General features: G+C 36.6%; 1 pseudogene; it reads right to left on the bottom strand.

The window, feature by feature from the left end:
• Positions 1-10,178: 10,178 nt before the first annotated feature.
• LOC110584118 overlaps positions 10,179-24,885 on the bottom strand; it is a 20,121-nt pseudogene continuing 5,414 nt past the window's right edge.

Raw genomic sequence — 24,885 nt, 5'->3', positions numbered from 1 at the left:
TAGCACCATCATCAGACAGAACATATTTGCTGAAATTATTCTTTAGGGCTCTCATTTTGAAAATAAGCTTTGTTAATAACACATTAATGCAAATTTAAAATACATTTGAAATCTATAATCATCTGAGTTTATAATTTTGGCAACTATTTATGATATATGGCCTTATTTTTGAAGGTGCGTTTTTTGAGAAGTTTTTAAAGAAAAGGAAAGAAGGAGATAATAGACTTCGACAAAGCTAAAATTTTAAGATGGCAAAATAAAGCCAATGAGCAAGATCCACAGTGGAATGTATGTTTCTATCAAGAATAGCACTAATGGAATACATTCAGATTGACTGTTTTTAAAATCCCTGTTGTACATTCTGTCATTCTGTTTTAAACACATATGAGTTTTTCCACAAAATGACAATCTATTGATAAGAAAATAGAGCAACTTGACAGCAGTAAGTCAATTCTCTCTACTTGATATTCTTCACATTTGTATTTTCTGCTTTACCTTCAGAATCAAAGCAAAATGCTTAAATCATTTAAATTGCATCTTTATCAGTAAGACCGTAAAAGTATCAGCAAATGAAATCAGCTGCAACTATGATGTTTTATTTACAGATTTACTCAATTTATGGCCCTTTCTAAATTAGTTATTTTGGTCAGAATGTTTATAGACAATAGATAAAATTAAGTTCTTATTTCCCCATCAGTACATGTTTCTAGCTGACACTATTTCAAAATTCCAACTTTGCATGATTTGTAGAGATGCAACCTGAATTTTGGAGCAATGGTGTGTAAGTCGGAGAAGCCTAACAACTAGAATGAAATAAAAATTACTCTAAATTCCTGAATATACTAGTAATTCACAACTCTTAAATATGAAAATAAAACTTTAAATCCCTTCTAACATAAATGATTCTCCAAATATTTTATTTCAATGGGCCCCCTCTTACCCTCCAGTGGATAAGAGATCTAGAGCATTAGAGGAAATCCACATAGTTACCTGGTTCTTTTGCCTCAAATCCTGAAAACACAACCAAGGATTGCCAGACATGTGGATAACCAGCAGCAGGAAAAAGAGGACCAAGATAAAGAAAGAGTTATTAAAGAGAGAGACACTGAAATGACTACTTCACAGAATAAATAGGACTTCTGAAATTCTCACAAACTGCCCATTCTTGACCTTGCTGGCAGAGTCACGTTTCTCTGCTTTACCTCTAAATATCACACTTCTTTTTTTTTTTTTTATTAAAGATTTTTATTTATTTATTGAGAGAGAGAGTGATAGAGAGAGAGCATGAGAGGGGGAGAGTCAGAGGGAGAGGCAGACTCTCGGCCGAGCAGGGAGCCCGATGCGGGACTCGATCCCGGGACTCCAGGATCATGACCTGAGCCGAAGGCAGTCGCTTAAACAACTGAGCCACCCAGGCGCCCCTAAATATCACACTTCTTCAGGCTTGGTCCTAGATCCTTCTGTTCTTTCTTGATGGCCTGGCTTATCTATTCAGTGCCATGGCATCAAGTAACATCAAAACTTCCAACGTGGGGCACTTGGGTGGCTCAGTCATTGAGTGTCTGCCTTCGGCTCAGGTCATGATCCCAGAGTCCTAGTATGGAGCCCCACATCGGGCTCCCTGCTCAGCGGGGAGTCTGCTTCTCCTTCTCCCACTCCCCCCGCTTGTGTTCCCTCTCTCACTGTGTCTCTCTCTGTCAAATGAATAAATAAAATCTAAAAAAAAACAAACAAAAAACCAAAAAACTTCCAACGTGTATCTTCACTTTTGACCCCTCCTCTGAATTATAAACTCAGGTATCTAACTGCCTTCATTGGATTTCCACTTGATATCTAAGTTTATGTCAATTTTCACATGTCTCTCATTGTACCCCATACTCCAAACCTGCTCGCCCTAAGTCTTCCCCATATCTGAAAATACTCTAGCCCAATTACTCAAGCAAAAAAAACATACACCATCTTTCTTCTCTCTTACCTTCCCCATCGGATCTGTCTCACTGTGTCCTCAAACTGGAAGAGTCTTCCCCCAAACCTTTCCATGGCTGGCTTCTGACCTCTCATGTCTTAACCAGCATGCCACCTACTTAGTGGACCTTCCCTGATGACCCAATCTAAAGGAGCTCTTCTACCAGTCACAGATTTTCATCTAACCGTGTTCTATTTTCTTTATAGTAGAAACCATTACCTGAATTGTATTTTTGTATATTGTATTTACGGGCAATTAGTAAGGGAAAAAAATGGTACAAGAAGATCATAAGTAAAATATGAAACAAACAGAAATATGCATGAGTTGAAGCACTGATGAACTCTAAAAGGCATCACGATATTAGACCAGAAAGGAAATGCAATCCTAACATAACATTTGGCATAATATTGAAAACTATTAATATACTCTTAACAATGTAATATATTGTTGACTTAGAAGCTACACACCTATATAAACACATATAATCAGGAACACACACAAACATATGTATAAACAGAGTATATATCTAATAGGTTTAATGTATTGCAGACAATGTACATTGAATAAACTTGTAAAAGTAACAAAAAGTCAAAGACCAGGAAGATAAAAGATGGAGAAAAGGCCAAGGGCATTAATAATATATAACTGAGAATCAATAGGTAACTGTCTAAAATTGAAGTCAAGAAACTGAGGCTTAAGAATAATTTCTAAACTCATGAAGTTCTAGAAATAAGTAAGCACAGAAAAACTTAATTTATGTCTGGGAAGGTGGATAGGAACACCAATTCCTTTGTTTTCCCTTTTTTTCTATGTTACAGTATCTGTTCATAGGTGAAGACATTAATTTGATTTACAAAAAAGAAATAATAAGCTAAAAAACAAATCACAGTTGCTTCTTCACTTTATTTACAATAAATAGTTTCCATAGGGGCGCCTGGGTGGCTCAGTGGGTTTGGCATCTGCCTTCGGCTCAGGTCAGGATCGAGCCCCACATCGGGCTCCCTGCTCAGTGGGGAGTCTGCTTCTCTCTCTGCCTCCTCCCCCCCCCACTCATGCACACTGGAACTCTCTCTCTCTCAAATAAAACAAACAAATAAATAAATAGTTTGCATAAAACATCATTTTCCTACATATCCTGAGCCAAGCGTTCTCTCTATGGGCAAAATCTACTGCAGTTGCCATAACCTGTGTGTTCCCATTTTAGCCAACTTAGAATGGGAAAAGCTCTAGCCAGGGACGTTGTTTACCCATAACCTGTTTGGGTGGATTCTATTCCTAGAGCCCTTCTATGACTGGTAAAAACCTCTTTCCAGACATTAACCTGGAAGGCTCTCTATCAATCATTTACCTGGCTTGGCTCTTGCTGGACTAAGGAGGGATCTCTTGTTCCTGCTCTCTGGTCAGATGACCAAGCTGAGTGGAATTTATTGCTGAAGAAGTTAAGTCAGCCATCATTCCCTCGTCAGAAAGAATCCTGTATGAAGCCATGCATTCCTCGGAGAGCCTGGCTCTCTTGGTTATTGCAGTATTTGTTCTTTCTTATTAGTAATTTCACATCTCAGGGTGAAACAAGCCCTCAGCACTGCTGTGCCTGTTGGTTCTGCACTATTTTAAAATGTAGCTTCCAAAGGGGTGTCTACAAAAGGTAATGAGAGACAGTGGCGAATAGGTATTAGCCGGAAATCAGTTTCGGTACAGTAGAGAGAGGGTTTCCACTTCTCTGCTCAGTGCAGTTCTCTAAGGAAGAATTTGTAGGCAAAGCACATGGGAAGTGTTTTACCATCTTCCTGCATCTGTGCCACAGTCTGGCCAGGCTTTGAGGATGGAAAGCAATGACCCTAATGGGCCATGACATACAACGGGGGAAGACAGACTTGCTTCCCTCTTAGCCGCGTGTCCATTTACTTATTTACGTTTATTTCTTGTGTAACATTTCATCCTCATTTTCAATCCGTTTTATTCAATGCCTTCTCTGATTAAAGTAAATGTCAGTTGGTTAGTTGGAGGCATCCTAGGGTAGGTGAAGCAGAAGCTTGTGATATGTTCTAACTAGGAAGAGAACACTCTGATGCTTGTATGCCATAAACCTACTCAGTGGACTTGAAACTTGACCAAGGCTATAATTTTGGGCACTGACTTAACTCTTCCCTCTATTGTTGTGACATCCTTCTAACACCCAAATTTACAGACCTAGAAAAATTATGTTGGCAGATCGCAACAAGGGAAATTCAAATAATCGAACACATGGTATCTGTAGGTGCATATTATTCTTGTGTCCAAGATGAACAGGTAGAATATGAAGTGGTTTAAGGATAACTTTGAGCCTTTTATTGTGTTGTTGTAGGTTTGTTTATCAGTTGTACTAATGACACAATTGTACACCCTTAACATTTTAATGTACAACATTTACTCTATAACATGTTTCAGCAACTATGCGCAACCTGAACACATCAAAGTCAGATAATAATTGGTCATTTTGCTGAGGCACGAATTGATGGATAATGATATAAAGCAGTGGGCAGGAATGCATTTCCAGGCTAGGGCATGCTTCTAGCCAACTGCCCATGATGCATATCTTACTGTGACTGCACTGTTCACTGCTTTTCCTCATATGAATGTCCTGGTAAAATATATATTCCCTGAGCATAATTGTAAGTAAAAAAATGTAAGAAAAACAAGATATCTTAAAACCACAGTCACACTGAATAAACTCCATCTGATAATCTCTGCATTGGAACCACCTTTAAAAAAGGGGTAATTCAGATAAAATCACTGTCAATTACCATAAAAATCACACAATTAATAAGTGTCATTTAACTGATGCCTTTCATTTTCTGGGTTTCCCTTACTCAATTTCTCTGGCTACACAGATTACTTATTTTTATTCTGTTTCTATACCAGAAAAACATCCAATAGCTGTACATTTGATCTCAAAATACTTAATCCAGTGCCTATTATTTTTTCTAAAAGAGTTTAATGCTATTGTTTATTTGTACTTTTACATATAGCAGGAGGACACTTCAGTGTGCATTTTTCCTGTATTAAAAATCCTCCAGAATAAACATGTGAAAATATATTGGGACTAGCGTAAATGGCGATTATCAATTTTCAAAATAAAGAAACCAAAGAGAATTGCATTGTTGACTCTCTCCATATTGGATTTGGGAAATTTAAAATACCTCATCTTAGGTATTGTATATCTGTAATTATTGGAAAAGTTATATGCAAAATCACTGACATACAAGCTAATATTTTAAATAAATCTTATGCAAAATGTTATTAATAAAGATTCATATGAGCACACACAATTAGAATAATAATTTTGCACATAAATAATTTGTTTCTAAGTTAATTAAAAAAATAAAATCAGTGAAGTTATCGCTGCATAAGAGAACTAACAGGCTTTATAAATGAGTATTTGTATCTATGTCTTCACAGGGAAACATTTAACATGGAATTTCTAGCAAAGTATAATAAAAATCTGTTTATGTCTGCTCTGCTCATATCATGAAAATCAACTCATAATCCCCTAAACTATAACACACTTGGTGTCGGACTTCATTCCTCTATCAAATTTTCATTGACATTGCAGACTGTGCACAATAGGCTGCTTTGAGTGTATATTTTCATTGGTATATGAGGACTGTGATGGAGGCTGAAATCTGAATCACAAAGAACTGTAACAGTAAGTCAGGCTTACATCCATCCAGGAGGCTTCCCCATCTCCACCGAAGCACATTTTCTGGGCAAAGAACCAACCAACTTCACGTGCACAAAGAAGAGATAAGGAAGAGATAAGAGAGCAGTTGTCGCTATAAAGCTATGTATCTACCGTTGCGACTGCACAAAAGTTTTAGTATCCCCCCCACTGCAATTCATCGTAAGTATTATGAAAACAAGTGTATCTGCTTATGAAATACTGTGACAAAAATTCAATGCTGTAAAATTGTCTCAGAATGTCACCTTAGCCATGACCTAAAGTCACTCACAATGACGAAAGTTTCCACTATCATTTATAAAATAGTTCAGAAAAGGAAAAAGCTAACTTGTTGGAATGGCTTAGCTCTAGATATCATTATGAAAGTAATCCATCTTAATCTCTAGTCAAGAAAAGGCACTTACATCTCTCTTCCATTATTTCATAAAAACAAAGGTTTTCCAAACTCCTTAACACAAATGGCTAAAAGAGTAGTCTCAACAGTTTTGTGTACAAATTCACTCTTGCTCTTTCCACTCCCTTCACCCCAAATTCCAAACCTATTAAATTAGAATTTCTGGAGGTAAACTCAAGTGAATTATTTATATATATAAAATCAAAATATCATATATTATATTAAATAATATTGAATATTATGGAATTTATATAAATTATATGTATGTATTTATACATATATATGCATATGTTTATATAAATATATATATTTATATATATTCCATAACTTGAAACCACACTATAGGTTGAGAAACTCCTGGTTAAAATGTCAATGTTCTTATGTTCTTATGTTTGGGATTGTTTTGCTTTTTTCCAGTTTATTCATTTTGTTTCATGGGTAAGGTTTGTATTTTCTGAGTCTGGGGCTTCATATCTTTTATCAGTCTAGAAAAGTATCATCCTTTATTTGAATATTCTCTTCTACATTCTATCTATTCTATCATTCTGCCTGTTAATTAATTGCAAGCATTCCTCTTTCTAATTTCCTTATTTCTTAATCTCATTTTCATTTCATCACTTCTCTTTCCACCCTCTCTCTCTTTCTCTCTCTCTTTATATATATATATAAAGAGAACATACACATGTATGTTTTGTACAATTATTTTTAGATCTTTTTTCTTCAGTTATGTCTGATCTGCTGTTAATCTATCCATGAAGATTTTATTTTATTTTTAATATTTAGAAGTTGCAGGTGGTTCTTTTCTTTGTTTTTGAGTTTTACATTTACTTAGCTGATTATCTTATTGTTTTCATACATAAATCATAGAAAAGTGTGTGAATTTTCAGATTATTATATTAATTATTTTTAATGTGAGCACAGGTTTCCTGGGTACCAAAGTGGTAAATTCAAATTCTAAACCCATTCAAAGGCAGTGGGTATTCAGGAATTTTATGTGCAAATGGAAGAATGTTTTCCCTCATTAGAGTTCAGATCAACACATTTGTGTTTTCCATTTGTGTAGGAAATTAATCTCAAATATTGACTTCAAAAGTATAAAACTTCAAGGGTCACAGCCCTACATTTGGCGATCTCGGTCCTTCCCTCTTCTCCACCCTGCAAGGGTCCTAAGTCCTTGTATATTTTCCCCACACAGTCCCGAAAAACATGTCTTTTGATTGAGGACATTGGCACATGCCCTCCGGGCTGCCATAATTCAGCATTTCTCACCTCTTCTTAGCTTCCTTGTCATTTGGGGGCTTGGGAATTACATTTTCCTTCTTGAAACTCAGCTATGTTGTTAAACATTTTTTTTTTTTTTTTTACCGTGTATTCAGCATTTCTAAGGTTTTGTAGAAGGTTTCTTAGGTTACCTACTATTTCTAGAAGCAGACGTTTCTTTATTCATTAAGTCAATGTAATACCTTCTCTTCCTTTTTCCAGAGAGAAAAGAATAAATCATATAAAATAGTATTTGAAAGCTAAAACTAAATGAATTGATAAATAAAATAGCTTCTAGGTAACCAGGTAGGAAGAGCGGATAGCGATTTTTAATCCGTAAGTGGCTGAGGTCACCATGTACGCTGGAGAGTATCTGTGCACATGAAAGCACATGGATCTGGGTCCAAGGGATGTAGGAATTCCCTCAAGAAAGCATGAAACAAATAGATTCATCCACCTGGAACCTCTATGTTCAGCCGTCCCCCTCATGATGCCCATGTAATCTCTGGGAATAGTTTTGTCTTGGGCAGTCCTTCCTTCCCTTTCTGAAATGCCACAGAATTACTGAGCCTTAGTCTTTTCAGCCATTACCTCAGTAACCAGTTTAGGGAGTCTTCATTTCTACCTTGCACCTGGGGAGTGCCTGACATCAGGACCTCTGCCATCCCCTAAAGTCCACCACTGTAGGGCCATCCAGCGCTGAGTGGAAATGAATGGGTGAGGGAGTTCCACTGTTTCACAAGAAGCCCTCTTTATGGTGCACAGCTGGAGAAGGCATGCCCTCACCTCTCCGGTGCATCCACTGGGTCCAGAGCCTACTTGGCAGCACACCTGGCTGCCCCAGATTCTGGAATATCCCCTAAATTCCACATCCAGAACTTCCTGACCAGGGTCACCCTGATGACCTTGGTGGGGATTGGGAGTGACGAAGTACTCTTTAAAGGAGGACAAACTTCTTAATATGACTAGCATGTGAATTCTCAGATACACTGTCCTCTAAGGACTGATGGGACACATTATTTACACCAAGTATAATGTAACTGAGGCACCTCGGTGACACAAAAACATGCTTACATATCCATCACCATAAATTTTACACATAACAACAACTTGTTATTATACATGAAGAGTTTTCACCTTGTTGATAAACCCTAACCTATATTTAGTCTCACACTGCTATATCCTGACACCACTAACTTTTAAGTGGGTTTATTTAATACAATCCACAAAGAAACTTATTATTATAACATTATTGTGTTATTAACATTAAACACATATAATCAGTATAGTTAATTAGCTACCCCCAAAAAGCCCTGCAATGCATTTCATAGTATTATTGATGCTTGCATTATCTTCTATTATATATATAGACAAAAATTCACCTTGTACAACAAGATACTATTATCTGCCTATTTTCTATCCAATCCCTTCACCCTCTGGGAAAGAACCTCAGATTTTATCTCTATATCCACTCTTCCCCCCACAATGAATCTGAGTACATGGATCCCAAGTCCCATTTCAGTGTAGTTTCTGATTTTTCTAAGGTTAACATCATGCCTTTTGCCAGTTACTTGTTCAAGAATGGATATGTGATGGAACTCTGGCCAGTAAGAAATGAAAAGTGGGGGATTCTAGGAATACTTTCCTCCCTTCCAGGAGAAATCAAGAAGAAATGAGGTTTCATTTCCCTAGGTGATGGAGTGTTTGGATGATATTAGTATCCCCTGCTGCCATCTTGCTACTAAATTGAGTGAAATCCATGGGAGTGGGGGAAATGGGGGTAGAGAAAGAAGGAAGTAACATGAATTGTACAACTGGATTGCTGAATAAAACAACCCTATAGGCTTTTTTTTTTTTTTAACCTTTGGGTTTCCTGGTAAGTCAGAGATAAATCTCCTTATTGCTTGAGTCAGTTGGAATCAGAGTGTCTGTAACTTGCAGCCAAAAGCATGTTAACAGATAAACCAGGAGTTCAAAACAACTCAGAACTCCTCGGACTGCTAATCCAAACATGAGTCAGGCCATAGTGGTATTTTCTATCTATCGTAAGATAAATAACAGTGTGATTAACATAGCTTAAAATGTACAAGATGAAACTTGAAAGAAAAAAATATTAGATATATTTTCAGGGATGATGGTCTTGGCTGCCACCAATAACTATTCTATAAGGAATGGGTAGCCAGGCTCTGGATCTCCATGGAAATATAGATTTGACTATTTTTATCTTGTAATAAGATAAGCAAGTTCTAGTTTACATTTGTGTACTTTAGCGTTACAAAAAAGGAATCAGATCTATCCAGAAAGCTGTGCAAATACACTAAAAGGCCCCCAGCATGCTTTTCACATAACCAGTCTAATTTACACATCCTTTAAAGGGACTACTCTGAGAACCCATCTTTCAATTTCTCTCCCTTCTAACTTAACATTATATTCAAATTTAGTATCACTTTAAACAAACAGTTGAAACCCTGTCACCACATTTAGTGACAACATTTGGAATACTTGCTGTTGTCCAAATGACAGTTGTGTGCCCTGGACTTGAACCAAGGCTACTTGAGAGCTTTCCTGAAATCATAGGGTGATTAAAACAAATAATGGCCAACTGAGTCAGCCTTTCTTCTTTGGAACTTCTTCTCTCCTCATTTATTAAGGGTGCTTTTCTCCACCGCCGAAGCACTACTGTATAACAAATAACCCAGAAAGTGACATCTCAATATATGCCTTTACACAAAAGATCAGAAAAACTGCATTATTTGGTCCTCCTGAACACACTGCTGGAAAAATCCCTAAATAAATGCTGTGGTTTATCAGCGTGACCCTTTCCAGACATGATATGAGGTTCACTCTATTGTCTTTACATCTTCAATCTCTTCTCCACTTATAGCTCTGGCAGTCAGTAATGAAGGAGGAAGGTCAGCTCTACAGTAACTCTGCACTTGCTGATCTTTAACATTTTCAAGAATGACAGATTCACTTCCCATTTGCTGTACCTGTGGAGACTATTTTAAAAAGAACCTGAAGATTTATGCAGCTCCACAAACAACATAGCATAACTTTAAAAAACAAATGACACCTGTCTGGTGGTTCACGATGTTGGATGATTAATGTCACATTTTTTGCAAACAAGGGACTGATTCATCCTTTTCCATCTTCCTAAGGGCTCTTGGGCAAAGGCAAGGTGGAACTTTCATCTGTTCTGTGCCTTATAAGGAAGCATGTTTATAATGATGGCAGCAAACGTACCTTCGGACCTGTCCACTGGGCATTAACCTTGAGCTCTGTGGTGTGACCAAACACAAATGCCAAGGAACAGAGCTATGAGCAATGAATAGAATGCACTTCAGAAGTTGTTGCATAGGCTGTCAAGACTGCTCGGCCAAGCTCTCTTTTCCATCTCTTCCAGCCGCTACATAATTACGTTAACTTAAATGTAAATCAATGAATGGCCATATATAACTTTGACTGCTATACTTGACCTCGTCTCCTTTATAGAAGAAAATAAACTGTCCCAACTAAAGCGTAAACCATGACAGAGCATATCATAAATACACAGTTGACCTTAATATCTTGAGATGTTTGTTCCTTAATTTTTTTTTAGTTATCCTTGTTTGCATTACATTAAAATGCTGAATTCTCTTTAAGAAGGAACTTAATGATGAGACTATGTACTTTAATCAAAGAAGTACATCAGGTGTTTTGGTTCAAGGATTTGAAAATCAAATAGTCTGTAATTTTCAAAAACAGAATTTGTCTAATCAGGGCAGTATTCCTTCAGGAAGTGTAATTAATAAATACAAATGCAGGCTCTAGAGCCCCTATCTGGGTTTGAGTATCAAGCCTGCCAATTTCTGGCAGGATACACCTAGAAAAATTATTTAACAAACTGTGATTTTCCCCCTCCTCGTTTACTAAGTAAAGCTGATAATAATATTATATACCACAAAGTATTTTTGAAGATCAGAAGTTAAAAAAAAAACAAAAATCACTTATAACAATACTTGACATGTAACAGAACCCCAAGATATAACCTGTTAGTACTATTACTCTTCAAAACCGTAGCATCGCAGAGGTTTTAAAATATGAGGATTTTAAAGGAACACATCAAGAGAGAGATTTCAACACTTGTCTTTAAAAAACACTAAAAGGTCAACAAGATTACTTTTTGGAGAGCTGAAATTAAATTTTACAGAGGAAACATGAAATTTTCTAGGGAAGCACAAATCTATGTCATACCCACTGAAACGCCTACCCATTAAATGAGAAGGAATAAAATATAAAAAGACCCTGCTGAGTGTGAGTTTTGGTAATCTTTCATTTAACAGTATTTGTTATATGCCGACTACTTGTCAGACCCGGATGAGCAGAATGAATGGAGTCCCTGCCCTAATGGGGTATCTCCTCTAGTTAGGGAGACAGCCAACCAACCGGTCCAGGGTGTGACTTGTAATGATCAGATTAAACGCCGTACTATGGGAGAAGGTCACGTACTTTTTGGAGGGAAGGTTATTCCAAATAGGAGTACTGGAGAAAGCCTACCTGAAAACTCAGATTTTAAAGAATGAAAATACACTAGTCTTATAATCAGACAAGGAGAGACAGGGATTCCTATTTATTGTTTACCAGGCAATACAGTAGGTACTAAGGATTCAGGGGTAACCTTACCGATAAAGGCCCTGCCCTCTTGGAATTTATAAGCTAGAGAGTGAGGAAAAAGCACATTTAATTATAAACAAATATGTTGCTCTCTATGCAACAGGAAAACACCAAGGGAGATTTCATTAGAGAAGCACCATAGCTAGATAAACATTTTCCAAAAGTTGAATGATAGCTTTGATTGTTGAATAGATAACGGGGTGTAACTGGGGAAGGTTTGCAGTGGAGGAATCAATTAGAAAGTCCACTGCCCCAGATCACCTAAGATGGTGGTGTCAGCGGGAGGAACAGATACTGTGGATTTGAAATAGACATTGAACAGGAGTTAAACACATGATGGACTTGTTCCGGAGAGGAAAGAAAGTAATCAACAGGACACCAAGATTTCTGGTTTGAGAAACTGCCCAGGTAGTAATGCCACTTAACTGGGGAAGGGGAAGGAATCAAACAGGTTAAGTTTGAAATATCTATGAGACATTCCAGTGGAGATAGCAAGTTGACAAGTACAAAAATCTGAGACTCCCCCCACTCCCCCACCCCCAGAAAGTATTCAAAACCACCGAAAGGGCTGTGATTATCTAGGGCAAGAACAGAGATACAGAATGACAAATGGAATATAACAAAAATAAATGCAGTGATAGTAACAGTCAAAGTGAACCCTTCTTTCATCTGGAACAGGATATTTACTAAATTCTCCAATTGGAAATTTAAAATCTTTAATAGAAAGGGCATCAAAAAAGAAACATTTCTTTTGTTGATGCTATAAAAGTCCCCTTATGAAACAGTAAGTTTTGCTTTGCTTTGTTTCCAGAAATGTAAAGAAAAGTGTTGGGTTGTATGCTAGTTGTTCATAATTTTTTTAGAGCTGTGTTTTAAAACTTCCAAAAGTGTGTCAGTTCAGTTAGAAAAGAATGTAGGTCAGGATTGAACATTAAAAAAAAAGAAGAAGAAAGAAAAGAAAAAGAAAAAAACAAGATAGAGTTAATTTTCCATTTTTGATCACTGGTATATGACATATATGATGATAATATAATAATAGTCTTTCTTAATACTCGGGTTTTTTTTTAAATACACATTGTATATCACATACCTTTTTTTTAAATTTTATTATGTTATGTTAATCACCATATATTACATCATTAGTTTTTGATGTAGTGTTCCATACCTTTTGATTACAAAAAGAGGAATAAAGTGGAAAGCATAAATTTAATGATAAAATGTTTCAGTGGCATCCCAAATATGTTGAAGAAATATCCCTGAGGCTTCTGAAATATTGCAGGGCATAGAATTGCTTGATATGCTTATTTTGGAAACATTAACATAATGGAATACAATCAATAGAATCTAATAATTACAGCAAACCCACTTAATTCCCTTAAGTAAACATGTGCTGTACATGCTATACAAATTACTATCCTGTAAAATGCTTAATTGCAATCTATGTAAGGCAATTCATCAGAAAATAAGACTATCTCATTTTACTCTTGAGAGCATTTCAGAATTTATCTAATAGCAGTAGCAATAAAGAATCAAATCTCCAAATTCATGCAAGACCAAAGACTGGCAGAAGGAATGTGTAATGTATGATCACCTTCCAGTTCATATATAATCAGGTAGCTTCTAAGGAGGTTTCACTGACAGAAAAAAAAGTGAGGTTTCAAACTGTGGATTCCAATAAAAAACAGTAGTGAGCACAGTGAAAATCGCCATTGGCTTGCATTTTTTGATACCTTTAATATGTATTTAAGTGAATGCTTGTTAAATCAACTGACTTTTCCATTTCTACAACAAATTTCCAAGTTAATCAATGAATATAATATGAAATCTTGTTTGGTACGAAAGAATTCAACACTGATTTGCGTGTATCTACTCTACGTCATTATCTTGTCGGACTTGATCCAATCCGTCCCTATAGATTCTAACTGCAGAAACCATGAGAGGATCAGAACATTACCAAAAGAAGCTATCTCTTCTTCCCTTTTCTCCATCTCTATCCAAAAAAAAATATTTTAAATAAAATTACGCTGTCATGATTAGATTGATTCCAAACTAAAATGATTAAAGTTTTATCTTGTGAATAGACTCAATAGGGAATTATATTTTTCTCCTGTCTCTATGAACGTCTATTTTATCAGTACCTTATAAGTTAATAAGATGTTTGGTGAATAGCAATCTCTCCATAGGCTTATTCTTCTAAGCACAGTAAAATTTAATTTAATCACAGCTTCAAAATATCATACAATAAAACTAATCTAATTACACTTAGCAATGGCCACTAGACTCATTAAAATGTTAATGGAGCTTATAATTATTAAATTGCTTAATGATTGCTAATAAGAATAAATGACAAAATAAAATTTAAGCACAAAACAAAAATGCCCTCAGGTAATTTTTCTCAACTTCAATCCCAGCTGACATTGTTACATTAATACCCTAAGAAACATGACGGATTTGAGACTTGTGATAAAGGACATAATCGAACGATATTCAAAATAAATGTCCTTATGTCTAGCAAAGCCAATCAATTGCTTCATATAAAATTCAACAAACTATTTCAACATGCTAATGCGTTGTTGATTAGAAACACAGAAATAATGTTAACAGAAGTGAAATTCTGATATTTTGATAACTGTCCTTTTCTCAGCAAATTGCAAATACACATAGCAATCGGACAAGTCTCAAATCATTTAGAATCCTATATCCAATTGCCATTTTTATCTCTTAATTTTATGGTTTGCGGCAATGAACTACTAAAATAAATAATACTTACTTTTAGGTATTTAGATGAATTAAAATTAATTCTATTTTGAGCTAATTAGGCATCTAGGGCTCTTATAAAACTTGGTTCAGAAGTATTAAAAAGTATTAAGAATCCATGATCAGACACCCAAAAGCTATTCAACTATTCTGTCTAGTTGGTGCCAAGAGAAACCAAACTCTGCCTGTTTCCTCAGTTCATCTCATTCCTTTTCCTCTTGCTCACTATTTTCCGGCCACCTTCCTTCCTTCCTGTCAGCAGCTGAGATTTGTTCTTATCTCGGGGCTACTGCCCATGTTATTCTTTCTACTTTCTAACAACACTTTCCCGCATGTTTTCCCCAGATCTTACCATTCATAGCCCAGCACAAATGGCGCCTCTCAGATTATCCTGGACTGAAGCAGACAACTATCCCCATGCCCCAGCCAATCTAGTACATGGCCCGATGATAGTTTATTCGTAGTACCTACCACTATCTTATTTTACATATTTGCCGACAAGTTTAATATCTGTTTCCTTCCATTAGGATGTTAGATCTTTGAAGGCACAGACACCCACCAAATGTTCAGCCTTGGCAAGACACATTGAATATGAGAGCTCAATAAGCATGTCTACGGATGAAGGAAAGCAACTACATGTGCATTAACCACCACCCAGGTCCCAGTTAGAAATACCTGAGCCCAGGTTGACTCTCAGCATTGAGGTCCACACCAGTGAAGGGTAGAGGGTGTGGGAGGGAAACGGGTGCTCCAATTTGTGTCTGGGTGTTTTTTCAGCTGGTTTATTTTCATGGTTAATTTTAGGTAAACTACTTTCTCAATAGCTTCCATACTCTCTTACGTAAGCAAAGATTTCTAGAAGAGCAAAAATTGAAGCCACTAGGAAAAAGGCAAATGCATGACAGATCTAAAGGACATATGAGGTCTATATTATGTTTTGTGTTATCAAATGCCCATCTATTGCATTTGCTGCTGTAGCCCCTAAACCAAAGGAGTGCGTAGGACATAGGAGACGATAAAAGTCTGTGACTGCGGGCGCCTGGGTGGCTCAGATGGTTAAGCGTCTGCCTTCGGCTCAGGTCATGATCTCAGGGTCCTGGGATCGAGTCCCACATCGGGTTCCCTGCTCAGTGCAGAGCTTGCTTCTCCCTCTCCCTCTGCCACTCCCTCTGCTTGTGCTCTTCTGTCTATCTCTCTGTCAAATAAATAAATAAAATCTTTAAAAAAAAAAAGTCTGTGACTGCTCTCTGTTGGACATGTTGGTAAGAATGAGGAAGCTTAGTGCACAATTTATTCACTCCAAAAACTGTGCTGTTGTAGCTGCCTTTGAAAAAGCTAATTGTAGGGCTTTCGATGCAAACCCACCACTTTTGTCCACTCTTAAACTTATCTTGTTAGTTTCAATTCATTTGTCCAGACCTGACGTGGTTTTTGGTTCTAATGATCACAGTTTTCTCCCATACAAAATAGTTTTAATATCAACCACATAAAATTGTTGTGAAATACTTAAAAACATTAGATACTTAAAACCGTACCGAAAGGCACTTACAAAGTAAAGAGTGTCAAATACATATTCTCTATGGTTAGGCATTATAACTGTTACTAATAAATAGATCAGCTGCATCTTTCAGTCGCCTCTCCATTTATAGATATGATAGGTGAAGGGCAAGCATTCTATGACTCAATGCAAACAAAATATGTGTTTTAGTCACTGTTATAAACACACCTACTATCACAAAATTGAGAAAAAAGATACTGTGTATGAATACAGAGGTAGGATTCATAACATAAGTTTACTTGCTCCCATAATAGGCAGAGAAGTGATGGAAATGCAAGTTCCTAATGCTTTCCATTACTGAGTCTCATGTTTGCCCTATAAGGAGCACCTTTGGGAATATGGGTAGTTAAATCTCCATGGACCATTAACTGCTAGCCTCCTGTGTGACACTGCCAGCGAGGATACTGTTTATAATCATTCACATCATGAATTATACACAGAGCCCCTATGGACAGGAATTATGTTTTCAGCAGCTCATTTCATTGGGTCACTGATCAACCATCATGTGAGAGTTTTAGCTATTGCCCTGTTTGATTTTGGAGCCAAAGAATAATGAGATGTGAACACCAGTATTGGCCACCTATCATTCCCCTAGACTGTGAGATGACATACAACATATGGTTATTACTGACTTAATGAAATATGTCTAATTCAAAAACGAAAAGTCAACATAAAAAGTAAAAACTATGTTTTACATATGATTTATTTTCTTAATCAAAACACAATGAAGTACTTTTAAACTTAGCTAATAGAAATCATAGCAACAATGGCAATGTGAGTCTTTGTCCCCTTTCTTAGGAACTAAGAATCTAAGCATGAGATGTTTGGAACCTGAATCCATGATCCCTGATACGATATATTTCAACCTCTTAATAGAATATTATAATTTCAAAGAGCACATCCCTATGCGATAGAGATGGGATGGAGGAACAAAGTGGTCAGCAGAGAACTATACAAATGAGGTGAAAAGTACACTGGAAGCCCACAGACACCCACCAAATGTTCAGCCTTGGCAAGACACATTGAATATGAGAGCTCAATAAGCATGTCTACGGATAAAGGAAAGCAACTACATGTGCATTAACCACCACCCAGGTCCCAGTTAGAAATACCTGAGCCCAGGCTGACTCTCAGCATTGAGGTCCACACCAGTGAAGGGTAGAGGGTGTGGGAGGGAAACGGGTGCTCCAATTTGTGTCTGGGTGTTTTTTCAGCTGGTTTATTTTCATGGTTAATTTTAGGTAAACTACTTTCTCAATAGCTTCCATACTCTCTTACGTAAGCAAAGATTTCTAGAAGAGCAAAAATTGAAGCCACTAGGAAAAAGGCAAATGCATGACAGATCTAAAGGACATATGAGGTCTATATTTATGTTTTGTGTCATCAAATGCCAGTGAAATACTCAAAACACTCAAAGAAACCAAAGGCACCATGGGTCTTACCTTGGTGCTGGTGTTACCGTTTCATTCTAATTGAAAGAAGAAGAAGAAGAAGAAAAAAAAAGCTCCTGGGGGAAAGAAGTGCTTGCCTTACCTGATGGTATTTCAAAAATATGTGGTGAAAGAATCACAGTTAATTTTCAGAGTTAATAACAGAAATTTGACATATACAGGAGGAAACAAAAGCATTGCAGAATGCATACACAGGCGTAAAAAGAGACTAATGTAAATTTAAATCTTTGTAAATAAATAATTGTTAAAGGAATTATCATCATGACTTGAAAATGTACTTGTAATTCAGGACGAAAGGAGGGTGATTGAAGATCTGACAGACACGTGGGGAGTCATCCACCAAGGCAGGTGTGCACGTAACACTGCCCAAACGCATCACCTTGCCCAGCCTGCATAATGCAACAACTCTCTTTGTTATCAACATTTAAATGCAAACCAGTCTAATTTAGCAAATAAAGACACATACTCCTAGAATGAAAAACATCGTGAATAATTTGAAGAGGATCTTTACTTGGAAACCACTTTCATTGTATTATCAGAAAAACGACTTTAATTTGTTTCCAGCTGTGAGTTGGTGCTACATCCCCTAATGGAATCAAAGGAAAGAAGCATTCATGTTTTACTCTATGTATCTGCAGTGTCTGAATACAGCTGATGAATCACATAGCCATCCACAGTTGCTTACAGCAGGGAAGCAGCAGTATTCTTGGTTAAAAGGTGTTTTATAGCAGCCTTGGGAATGGCTGCAACCACTCTGGAAATGACAACTAACAGAGAAGCAGTGCACATGTATATCAAGTTAAGATCTGTTTACACCAGCCACGAGCAGAAGAGCAATGCTAATACGGCCAATCTGCCGCTGCACTATTGGAAGAAACCCGAAGGAGAGGAGAAGACCTTTTAATGAGACACCATGGTGCTTCCACTACTCAAGGCCAGATGAGGTAAATTGCTCTTATTCCCAGAATCCCTGTTATCTCCCACTGCTGACTGCACATTCTGTGTGTGCTTGGCTGAGGGAAGACAAGTACGGGTTGAAAACCCAGGTCTATTGCTAGAGATGAGAAATGCCTCATCTTCCTAAACCCAAACCTAGGGTAGAAAATAATCAACCCCTCCAGTTTTCATCTTCTCCAGAGAAAGGAGCCCCAAAGTTGAGCATGTTCTTTTGTACTATAGCAACACAAAAAGGGAAACACAAGATCTCCCACGTCCTGCCTGATACTCCATGCACGTCTGCAATGAGCATCAATCCACCGTGGACCCCAGGTAATTAGGGCTGAGTGGAAAAGTGAAGAGGGACAGATCCCAAGGTGTTCATTATTTCTGTTGCAGATTATTCCGGAACTCGAAGTCAATCATTTAAATTAAAAAATTAAAACAGAAAGGGCTGGTAAAACAGATGGAGTCACGTCATCCAGATGCCAGGATGTCTTAACTGTAGGGGGCAGATTTAGAAAAAAACAAACACACACACAAAAACCCACAAAAAAACAAAACCAAGAAGTGAAATGTTGCATTGTGTTGGAGCAGTCCCTCAGAGAAGAGGAACCCACTCACCAGATCACTGATGAGAAAGAGGGCTGATTTTAAGAAGTGTGGTGAATTAAATTGGCAACACCTCACAGCAACACAATTCAAAGATAGTAGAAGAAGAGAGGCACCGAGGGTATTCTGAACTGCACTACCTCTCCACCTCTGGATTCAGAGACAGAGCTACCTGGGAGATTCTCAGAAGTTTGGTGGGAATGAAAATCCCAAAAAGTCACCAAATGACAAGCACTGCAAAAAAGCTAAGACCCTAATGCAGTGGCCAGGCTTTCAGTGGATTGCATCCATTCCCATAGATTCCTTTCACTTGACACAGTCTTATAGAAGCAACTCAACTTATGTGCTCAAGATGAAATTAGGGAAAGAACTCAAATGCTGACACTTTTTTTTTTTTAAGATTGTATTTATTCATTTGAGAGAGAGACAGAGGGAGAGAGAGAGAGAGAGCACAAGTGGGGGGGGGGCAGAAGGAGAAGCAGACTCCCCGCTGAGCAGAGAACCTGATGCAATGCGGGATGTGGGACTCAATCTCAGGACCCTGGGATCATGATCTCAGCTGAAGGCAGACGCTTAGCTGAATAAGCCACCCAGGTGCCCCAACACTGACACTTTGAAACAGTTGAAACCTTAATACGCAAATTTGGAAGACCACTATCACCAAACCCTAGGCCTGAAAATATCCCAGAACAATAGCTAAAATGCCTTGAGGGGAAAATCAGTGAAATCTTTCATCATCACAAAAACTAATTAAATGTTTGAAAAAGTTTGTTATTACGATAACAAAATCACCCTCCACCCCATGACATAATTTTATAAAGATGTCTGTGTAATATTCAAGTATAGTTTTGTGTCTAAAAAGAAATGGGGGAGGTGGGGAGCCAGAGTATGAAATCTCTGTAGCTTAATGAGGGGAAACAAAAAGCAAATGAATGATATGGTAACTTACACTGACAGAGATGGATTTCCCAGAGAGAGAGCGCGAAACAAATTGTATGAATAGTATAACAGGAAATTGGGGTGCATAGCAGCTTGTTTTTTCTGTCTGCCCAAATCTATTCAAAATGCAACTGTTACCTTTGCCGGTGAAGCACATTAGCTAACAAAGGTGTCATAATAATGGACTTGGAATAATTCACAAGCTAATGGCATTCATCGGTGGCAGTTCTCAAATGACATCACTGTCCCTCCCCTCCAGCAGTGCATCTCCTAAGAGATTTCATGAATGCAGGCTTATTCCGCTGCCCAGAAGTTATCAGCCTGGTAAAGACATTAGGGGTCATGATCCTGCAGGCAAATGTTAAGAAACAATTTTCTTGGCACTTCTCTGGCAGTTTGTTCCATTAAAATTGAATTTAAAAGAGGATTTTTAAAAAGGCTTCGGCAACGCTCACACCTGGACAACTGCCCAGTCCCGAGGGCTGAATCATGCCATCCTTTTTTGGCCTTGGCTATTCTGGAGAATGAATAGGATTTTCCCTATGTAAAACTGGATGTTTTAATAAACTCAGTAAATTCATGATCTCTGCATTACTTCGAGTAGCTTTTTGGACAAGAAGGCACAGTGGATGGTTTAGCTTCATGAGAAGGCAGAAAATAACACAGTGTTCAAATTCAACTGATCAGAACTAAGAACAGATGTGATTATTACTTACAAGTGACTTTAAAGGGACGCTTTCTGTTAGAAGCAGCAATTAGATTGTGGAATGTGTCTTCTAGAGAGGTAAAAAGGATGTAGTCATGGGTTCTGAAGCAGCTTTATGTGACACGGTTAAATATAAGAAAAAAGTTTCTGAGAGACCTGTTTCAACTAAGTCTGCTTTTCCTATTCACTCATCCTGGGAAGCTTTCCTCTGAGGCACAAATTACCCAATGTGGTTTTCTTAACTTAGAATAGTTTTCTGACTCTTAACATTTCAAAAAGAACTTGATGAAGGGTTTCCCTCTGTTGGTTTTAGACAGATATATAGATAGAAAAGAGAGATTCTGGTATCTTTGAAGGGCTATCTTCCTGCATACACCGATGTATGGATCATCAGATACTATGTGGGACATAGAAACTGGTGTTTGTCCTTGTTTGGTTGTTTGTTTTTAAAGATTTTATTTATTTATTTGAGAGAGAGAGAGAGAGAGCACTAGCAGAGGGAGGGACAGAGGGAGAAACAGACTCCCCACTTAGTGCAGAGCCCGATGTGGGGCTCGATCTCAGAACCCTGTGATCATGACCTGAGCCGAAATCAAGAGTCCAAGAGGCGCCCCAAAACTAGTGTTTTAATCATAAGGCTATTATTTTTGAACCGAGAAGCTGGCTGGTATACAGCTCTCTGGGGATTTTGGCTATTAGCTTGGCATCGTTTTGTTAGGAAGTGAAATGAAAATCTTTCAGTTAATTCTGAGGGTAAAGTTGTTTTTTTTTTTCTTTTTCTTTTTTTGGTTGATTACAGAAAAATGAGGGTACTCATGCTAATAGCAGAACACTCCATTTTTTTTTTTTTATGGTAGTCAAGGTAATATATGTGAATAGTTCTTGATTCTCTTCATATGTGGGTGGGGGCTATCAATTACTAAGTGAGAGATTATTTTCATAGGCATGGGAGAGCATAGAATTAAAGTACTTTTCTGAGAAAAATTGTATTTCTATCATTCTCCATACCTTCTTTTAGTGATACCCATGTCTGGAAAAGATTAATATTCACTCCACCTACTTCAAGAAATCAGTCTAAACCTGCACAAACCATCTCCTTAGTTAAGCCGAGCCCTGAAATGAAAATTTCTTCCTCTTAAATGAAATTTGAAAATAATGTTTAGTAAGTACCTACTATAAATCAATGACTCTGTGATGCATATTCACACACATTAGCTTTTTCTATGATATTTTCATTTGAAAATTGTTATCTTACCCCAAGTTTCCTAGAATTTGAAAGTCAAATTGAGAAAAATGTCTTTAAAATTCAAGCTGGGTGTGAAATCAAACATATAGGTGTGTGTATGTGTAGATATATATACATAGATAGATATATAGATAATAGTAGGACTACTGGTAACTTTTCTTCAAAAAAATGAACAGGTAAAATCTCTATATAGTGTTTAAGATTCTAGTCTGACCTCAGTATTCTTATTTGGAATTATGGAATATTAAATGTTCACAGTTTAGAGAAGAGTTTTAAGAAATTGCATAGAATAGGTAAAAGCATTTCTCAAATGAAATATTTCTCTGATAAAGAAGGTCTATGCCTCAGCTTTCTATTTCTGAAGATGCTAAAAATGAAGATCAAATTTTAATGTTGACACTAAAAAACATCCTCCATTAATCATCCATTGGAATTAATGGCCTAATGCCTCAAAGTATCATGTTTTATTAACATTTGTTTTACTGTGGTTCCAAGGACTATGCCCAGCTGCATTTATCCTTTATTCCATTAAATGTTTGCTGTAATTACCTCAAGATCTCCTAGATTCATTTGCTTTCCTCTAGTTCATTTTTAGTCCAAGTAGTAAGTAAGTCCTCTGAGAAATAGGCAACATTGCTCCCGCAATAGGATTTGGGGGGATGCTATGTAAATGCTATAGACTAGTGCCCCAACCGTTCAATCGGTCACACCAGGATTTTTCAAGAATACTGACTTCGTGTTATTCCCAATATGTTCAATCAATGATATATACATAGAGAGAGAGCCAAGGGAGAGAGAGAGACAGAGACAGACAGAGAGTGCGAGAGCTCAAGCACAAGAAAAATCGACAGAGACAGGGACTTCTTTATAGATCAGGGAAAGACACTCAAGTCATTTTTTTCCTCTTCCTCAGCAAAGGGCCTCTTTGCATGAGGTTCATGGCAGCTCAGTAGAAAAAGGTCAGTAATTTCCTCACCCCTGATTCTATTTGACTGGACTCCAGGGAAAGCTGCTTGAGGTATACTCCCTTTGCCAAGATGCAACGAATGCAAAACCTTTACTGTCTACTCCTGTGGTTACAATTCATAAAGCCAATCCTGGAGACAAGCTGTAGTCTGTTGTCTATAGTAAGAATTGTAAATGAGCTGCTGAGACATCCTGCTTAGGGAATTCCATTCAAAAAGGTTAAGTGTAAATTGCCCTTTGGATTAGTCTGAACATCCCCATTATAAAACTTGCTGAAACTAGTAGGCGGAAATAAAGTTTCAAAAAAAAAAAAAAGAAAGATAAGCATGTATTCTTGGAAGGCGATGTAGAAATGTAAAATCAGGCTTATGTTCTCAGTAAATACTTATAAAATTATATCTGTTAAAAGGTTAAGTAAAAACATCTTATTACTTACTAGTAGAGGAAAGTGTATGAGCCAAAAGTTCATTTCAGAAAATAAATTCTAAATTATTATTACTATTTAAGAAATGTATTAGATGACTCAGAGTATAACAGTTCACATATCATGAGCTACACATCCACTCTTTTAAGTAAAGTATTTTTTAAACCAGTAAAATGATATTTAAATTAAAATATATAGTTTTAAACATTTCTAGGTTTTTAGGATTCTGAGTTTTAAGGCATGACCTCATTCAAACACATAAGGGAAATGCTATAATTAAGATTGCCTGCCTTTTAAAAAATTTTATATAGAATGAATAATTTTATAATGCTAATATATTGTTACACATAGGAATTTTAATAATAATAGTACAGAAGTATAATAAAAAATAATGGTCCCAGCTGCATCCTTACCCATCCCCAGTGCTGCTTCCCAGAGGCAACTACTTTCAACTGTTTTTGCTTCTATTTCCTTTGATAGTTACTTCAGTATCTCTGGATAATTTCTTGATTCATTAATATTAAACACTGTGTGTATGTATGTGTGTATATATATCTCCATATATCTATTTCTGCTATGATAGGTGAGAATTAGCTGATTTCTTTCTCTTCTGCCCGACTGGCCACTCATTTTATGTTGCTATTTTTAACTCCTTTAGTGTTTACTGTTGAACTTTTCATGATATACTTAAAATTCAGGGGTGCCTGGGTGGCTCAGTTGGTTGGGTGTCTGCCTTTGGCTGGGGTCAGGATCCCAGGGTCCTGGAATGGAGTCCTGCTTCTCCCTCTGCCTGCCACTCCCTCCTGCTCATACTCTCTCTCTCATGCTCTCTCTCACTCTCAAATTAAAAAAAAAAAAAAATATATATATATACATATATATATATACATATATATACAAATATATACAAATATATATATATACACATATATATACAAATATATACAAATATATATATATACACATATATATACAAATATATACACATATATATACAAATATATACAAATATATATATATACACATATATATACAAATATATACATATATATATATACACATATATATACAAATATATACAAATATATACATATATATATATACACATATATATACAAATATATACAAATATATATACATATATATACAAATATATATATACATATATATACAAATATATACAAATATATATATATACATATATATACAAATATATACAAATATATATATACATATATATACAAATATATACAAATATATATATACATATATATACAAATATATACAAATATATATATA

Source organism: Neomonachus schauinslandi, chromosome 2, assembly GCF_002201575.2.
Source record: "Neomonachus schauinslandi chromosome 2, ASM220157v2, whole genome shotgun sequence".
Lineage (NCBI taxonomy): Eukaryota > Metazoa > Chordata > Mammalia > Carnivora > Phocidae > Neomonachus > Neomonachus schauinslandi.
This window is presented reverse-complemented; position numbering and strand designations above follow the sequence as displayed.